Source organism: Phocoena sinus, chromosome 11 (genome assembly GCF_008692025.1).
Source record: "Phocoena sinus isolate mPhoSin1 chromosome 11, mPhoSin1.pri, whole genome shotgun sequence".
NCBI lineage: Eukaryota > Metazoa > Chordata > Mammalia > Artiodactyla > Phocoenidae > Phocoena > Phocoena sinus.
Window position 1 is genome coordinate 72,802,871 of NC_045773.1, and position 7,011 is coordinate 72,809,881.

Consider the following 7,011-nt stretch of genomic DNA (forward strand, 5'->3'; position numbering starts at 1 on the left):
TGCATTTGAAGCTGAGCAAATATTCATGTTTTCCTTTCATTTCATTTTCTGTGAGCGCTTCATATTCTTTGCTCATTTTTGTACTGGGCTTTTGTGTTTTTCCCTTATAAACTTCTAGGAGCTATTTATATTTTAGGAAGATTTGACCTTTCTCTGCATAGGGGCTGCAAATATTTTCCTTTGTCATCTGTGTTTCCACTAGGTTTTTAACACTTGCCCATAGACTCTGCCCTTCGCCCCAGCAGAACCTCCCTCTCCAGGCCACCTGCCCCCTCTCACAGCCACATCCCAAAGCCCCTTTAGTTCCTCACTCTTCCAGGTGACATGTGACCTCTTGGTGACATCTGACTCTATACTGAAGACTCCTCTTGTGCGTAAATAACATTTATTCTGTCCTTTATCGACTTTAGGGGTTGCACATTCTCAGTAGAACGTAGAAAACACAGAAAATCACACAGAAGAAAAGCAAAACACCTTATATTCCATCCCTTAGGATAACCACTTCCTGTTTATCAATGCCTATGCATGTTTTTAATTGCGTATATGTTTATTTATTTACAAAATAAATTTCTTACATTTACCCAGTTCCTTTGGGAGTGTATAACCGCACTTTCCTCCCGCTTGGATATCTCCTTGTCCCTATTCTGTCTCCACAAGGAGGTAAGCTCGAGGAGCTGACGTGGGGGGAACTTTTCCCTCCTGCCCATCCCCACAGCAGCCTCACTCTCTCTCCTGGACCCCTGGCCACGTTTCTCCTGCCCCATCCCCCACCCCCTCCAAGCGTAACCACTGCCCTCACTCCTGCCAGAGACGTCAAATTCCTGGTCTCATCGGGTCTTCAGACCCACCTTGGTGGAAACCTCGGATCATCAACCCATCACCCCAAAAGATGCTAGTTTCCCTCCTTCTGCTGGTGAAACCAGCCAAGAGGAACGTCCAAGACTCCCCCAAGCATTGTTTCCGGCCCACGTCTTGTCTCGTGCACCAAACATTTCCCGAATTCGCCGTGCTCTGTTTGGTCTCCTGTCTTTACTCATGCTCTTCCTCGCCGTCCCCTTCCTGCAGCAGGTCTCCCCACGACCTGTTCGTCACATTCTGCCCATCCTCTGCCCCAGCGCAGCCCCGCCTTCCCTTCCCTCCTGAGTCTCCCCCTGCAGTCCTCCCCCTTCCCTGGCTCTGTGTTCCAGGAGCCCTCCTCTGAGAAGCTGCACGCACACACCCAGGCCACTTGCTGGCCGGGTGCCCCGGACTCCCCAGGTGCCAGTCACTTCCCCTGGCAGACCATTTATCTCTATTGTCATTTCCTGTTTATTCCTACTGACCATACACTGGGGGCAGGACTGTCATTTTCATTGACGCATTTTGAATGCCCGCATGTACGAACATTAAATAAGTTTGTTGACCAAGGAAAGGAATGGCTCTCCCAGCTAATATGACCGCTCCCACATTGAACCTTCAAAGCTCTCTATCCAGGATGCCTCCTGGAGGGCCAACGTGGCCCAGCTGGAATTGGCATCCTCTTAGGTCTGATGTGCAAACTCCTCCATCTCGACTGACAGTCTTCCTATCACCCTTTTCTGATTGTCACCGAGGCCATCTCTGAACCTCAGTTTACTCATCTGTCTAGAGAAGAGAACACTCGGGAAAACTGTGAGGACCAAGTGAATGACATCCTTTGTAAATGGCAATGTGAGGAATGAATACGAGGTGTGGGTACATCATAAAAAAGAGTGCTACCATTCATTCAGCATGTTTTCTATACCAGGCACTGTTCTAACATCCAACTATTAATGCCTTTCATGCAAACAAATTAGCTCCCCTTTCATAGAGAAATAGACTGAGGTACAGAGCAGTTAATGACTTATTTGCCTAGGATTCCACACTGGCAGTAGAGGAGCTGGGATTTGAATCCAGACCACACAGCTCCACTTGCTTAACCACCACCCTATACTGTCTGTCTATTAAATAATAGTATCGTTTGGTCTGACAGCTGCCCTATTCACTTCATTCATTAATTGGGTTTTGTGACCCAATCACACAACCTCGTTCTCCCAGCATAATTCTAACTCCAATGGTAAATCTGTAGGTAGATTTTTGTGTAGATTACCACTTATCTCCCAAGGATGGAGACATGTTCAAAATGTAGCTCTTTAAAAAGCACCATGCTTAGGGGCTTCCCTGGCAGTCCAGTGGTTAAGACTCTGTACTTCCACTGCAAGGGGCGTGGGTTAGATCCCTGGTCGGGGAACTCCCACATGTTCCACGGTGCGGCCAAAAAAAAAAGAATCATGCCCATATTTTTTGTTCTTTGACATTTGTATTATCAGATTCAAATAGAATAAATACTCATCAGCTGAATTAAACACAGAGAAGTTTAAAGGCATCTGTTTTGTCATACTTGACATGGACTTACCTTCAGTGGTACTGACAGATATATATCCCCAATCCCACCATTCCAGGCCCTCCAAGCGTTCTGAGGATGAGGTTTCCATTCCCTTCCCTTGTTTTCAGAATCTCCTCACCAAGAGAGAGATGGGGATGAAGAAGGGGAGGGAAGAGGCCACCCTGGGTACAGGAGAAGAGAGACAGAGTTTTGGTGGATCCTTCTGTGTCTGTGGCTCAGGGGACAGGCTCTGCTCCCCTGGACTGCCTTGGGGTGGCGGGCATAGCAAGGTCACATCCATGTATGCAGTTTCCCTGGCCCTCCTCCTTTGCCTGTCCTGTTCCCCCTCCCCTGATGCCAGCCTCATCCTTGACACAAAGCACTATGGGAGCCAGAGAAAGGAGAGGGGGCAGAAAGAGCCCAGCGCTGGATACCCAAGGAGAGACTGAGGACAGAAAAGAGGATGCCCGCCCCCAGGGGACAGCTAGAAGCAAGAGGCCTGCCTCCTGGCACCATGCCCCCTAACTGCCAGGACGCACAGCCTTTACTTCTGGGGGACCAGAAACTTGTGGGAGGTTGGGAGGGAAAGAGAGGGCAAAAGATGGAAGAGACTTAGAGAGGTCCAGAGAAAAAGGGTAGAGGTGAAGGGGACCAATGTATGTTCCATTATTAAATGATAGATACGGAGAATAAAAAAAGATGCAGAGGACAGCAATTCTGTAGTGTAACAGAATTCATCCATGTACTCACCACCAAGATTAGACAGTGTTAACGTTTTGCCATATTTCCTTTAGCTTTCTTCATTTTTAAATTTTTGTTTGTTTATTTATTTATTGGCCGCACTGTGCAGCATGCAGGCTCTTAGTTTCCTGACCCGGGATCGAACCCATGCCCCCTGCAGTGGAAGCGAAGAGTCTCAACCACTGGACCGCCACGGAAGTCCCTAGTTTTCTTCATTTTTTTTTTTTAAAGGGATGATACATTAGAGACACTGCTATAATCCCCTCCCCACACCTATCATTTCCTGTCCCTTCTCCCTTAGAGGGAGCTATTCCTCTGGAGTCCTGTCTCTCCCATCTATGTTTTTACTTTTACTACATGGGCATACGTAGGTATGTACCCACAAGAATATATCCTATTGCTCATGTGTCCTGCATTTTGACATACCTGGTATGATTTGACCTATATTCTTTTGCCACTTGGTTTTACCTTAACATCACATTTTTTTTTAACATCACATTTTTGAAACATATCCCTGTTGATACATGATACATGAGTTAGTGCATTCATTTTATCTGCTGTATAGTACTCCACTTTGATTACGTTTGCATTTCTGTTCTCCTGTAGGTAGACATTGAAGTTGTTTCCAGTTTTTGTTGTTGTTATTACAAAAACCATGAAGGGACATCCTCATACGTGTCTCCCTGTGCACATCTGTGAGAATTCCACTAGAGGCACACCTAGAAGTAGAATTGCCGAGTTCCAAAGGAAATGTGTGTTTCCAGCTTTACCAGATATTGCCAAATTGCCCTCTAAAACAATTGTGTCCAATACTCCATGAATTTCTGCTTCTGAGGGGTGTGAAATGAGAGCTCTTTCTGGATATATTTGCACTTTCCCATGAGCTAACGTGGATAAGTAGCTTTTCACATTTATGGACCACTCATGTTTCCTCTTCAGGAAATGACCTGCCCATATCTTCCATTCACTTTCCTGTGGGGAGTGTGTGTGTATCCTTTTCTTACTGATTATAAAAGTACTTTATTTATGATTGATACAAAATCTTTTTCAGTTATGTGGATTGCAAATCTCTTCTCCCAGTCTGTGGGGGACTGTCTTTCACTCTGTGGTGTCTTTTGTTATTTAAAAGTTTTTAATTATTACTGAAGCTGGGTGATTGACACATGGGGGTTCATTATACTCTTATCTCTATTTTTGTATAATTTTGAAAATTACCCTAACAAAAAGATTTGTAAAAATCTATAGAACAAATAATTCTCTATCATCCCAAATTCCTAAAGATCATGTCCTATATTTCATAGTTTTACTTTCCACATTCAGGTCTCAAATGCCACTGGAATTTATTTTTGTAGTTGGTGTGCCAGAGGATCAAATATTATCTTTCCCTCATAGATGGCCAACTGTCCCAGTTCTATTTCTGATCCTGTATGTCCCTTCTCCTCTGACCAGAAATTTCTCCTCTGACCAGAAATTTCTCCTCTGCACCATATATCCTTAGGTCTGTTTCTATGCTCTCTATTCTGTTCCTTAGTCACTGTGTCGATTCTTACATTTTGCCACAGTTTTAATTCCCATATTACCAGATTGGCCAGAATAGTATCTCTCAGGCCAAATTGGTATCCCTTCTTTTTTTCCTTCTTCGGATCACGTGGCTCTTCTTGGCCCTTTTTCTTCCCATACAAATTTTATGATCAGCTTACCCAATTCCAGAAAGGAAAAACACAACACTGTTGGGTTAGTTGGAATCGTGTTGAATTTCCAGATTCATCTGGGGGAGAACCAACATCTTTTTAACCCAATACCTTCCTGACCATTACCTTGGCACGTCCACGTACGAGGTCTTCTTTTTTGGTCCCTATGTAAGAATTTGTATCTGTTTTCTCCATGAGGGTCTTGCTCAGTCTTTGTTAGATTTGTTCCTGGGGCCTGGGGGGTTTACTGCTTTCCCCCTTCACCGTGCCCACATCAACTATGCCAGGCGCGTCTGTCCTCACCCCCTACCCCTGCCCCTTCGTCCACGCCCTCCCCTCCCACAGTCCAGGGGGCAGCTGTCCTGCTCCAACAGCTGACTAGTCCTGTGAGGGCTTGCAAAGTGGACACGGCTCCCACCTCCCACCTCGGGGCCCGTCAGCTGAGTCTGGGGCAAGGCACAGTTGTTTCCGTGGGGGCAATGAGCTCCATTCTGTCCGGGCCCCTCTCTGGGCTTCCCTCTCCCCGGCCAGAGCAGCTGTTCTTGTGGGTAAGGAAGGGCCCCACCTGTCAGCTCTAGTTACTCTTTCAGGCAACATCCAACTCCCTGACCCCTTTTCTTCGTGTCTTATGAGCCTGTCTAGTGTGCGTCTTATGGCCCAATTGCCTGTTCATGGGTCTGTCGTTGCCTGGAACTGGTGGGCAGCGGAATGGTGGTCATGGGAAGGGACCGTCCCTCTCTAACCTCAGAGGACCTGCCGTTCCCACAGTTTTCTCTTAGTTGTCACCATGTTCAGGCCTCAAATCCTAAAATTGCCCCACTCAGGTAGATTAATGACTACAGTCCCAGGGAGAGAGGTGTGGTGATAGGGCTGGCACCCTGCCCTTCCCCACAGACACGTTCTATACCTGGCTGGCCTCCACACCTGCTCCCCGTCACCTGCTCCCCGCAGCGCTGCCTGCCCTGGATGAGGCCTCCCTGGCCTCTTCTCAGAATCTTTGTTTGGGGGTCAGCACTGCCCTCAACCTCCCACAACAGGGAAGGGCTGCAGGCCAGTGCTGATCCCCCAGGGGTGATGACAGGGCACTGGAACATGGCAGAGCCAGAACGCACACCTCCATTGCTCCTTCAGGCGTTAACTGAGCCCCAGCAGCTGCTCTCAGTAGCTGTTCATGAGTGTCAGGGTACCTCATAGCAGGTCTTCAAGGAGCAGCCAGTAGGGCTGGGCTCAGACATCGGATGTGCTGGGAGGGACAACCCAAAAATATGGAAGGAAGGAAACTTGTTTTTTGTAAAATTTTTAAAAATCTTTGGGATTTCCCTGGCAGTCCAGTGGTTAAGACCCCACACTTCCAATGCAGGGGGTGTGAGTTCGATCCCTGGTTGGGGAACTAAGATCCCACATCTTAGTGTGGCAAAAAAAAAAAAAATTATGGAAATATAGTTGATTTACATTGTGTTCATTTCTGCTGTACAGCAAAGCGATTCAGTTATACAGTACATATATATATATATATATTCTTTTTCATATTCTTTTCCATTATGGTTTATCACAGGATAGTGAATATAGTCCCCTGTGTTATACGGTAGGACCTTGTTGTTTATCCATCCTATATATAATAGTTTGCATCTGCTCATCCCAAACTCCCAATCAGGAAGGAAACTGTTGTTTATTGAACACCTTCTAGAAGCCAAGCTCTGGACCTGGTAACCTCCCATCTCTTGATCCTGTCAGAGGCAGGTTCTATGATGATTCGCATTTTAGGGAGGAGGCCCGCTGCACAGCACAACTCCAGGAGGGTCACTCCTGCCCCCAGTTGCACGGCGTGCAGTCTGCTCCGGCCTCCAGAGTGGCCCGGAGAGGGTCGCAGAGCTGGCACGTGAATCCAGATTGGAGTGACAATCAGAAACACTCTTCACCTCCCTGTTTGGGTCCAGGCAGAGTGAGTGGCTGTGCGGTACAATGGTTTGAACCCCTGGATGGAAACAGCAGAAAGGGGTGGGAGGAGTGGAAGGCCCAGTGCTCTCAGGTCTCGCGAGAACCCATTAGCTCTATTAACAGCTCTCACCACCGCCTCCTGTTTGTCTGTCACGCTGCTGACTGCTGGTGTGTGAGTCCTGTGTCCTCGTCACCAGGTACACACTTGTTGTTGACACGAATGGACCAATTAAATGATGTCTATGTATGGAGAGGGGG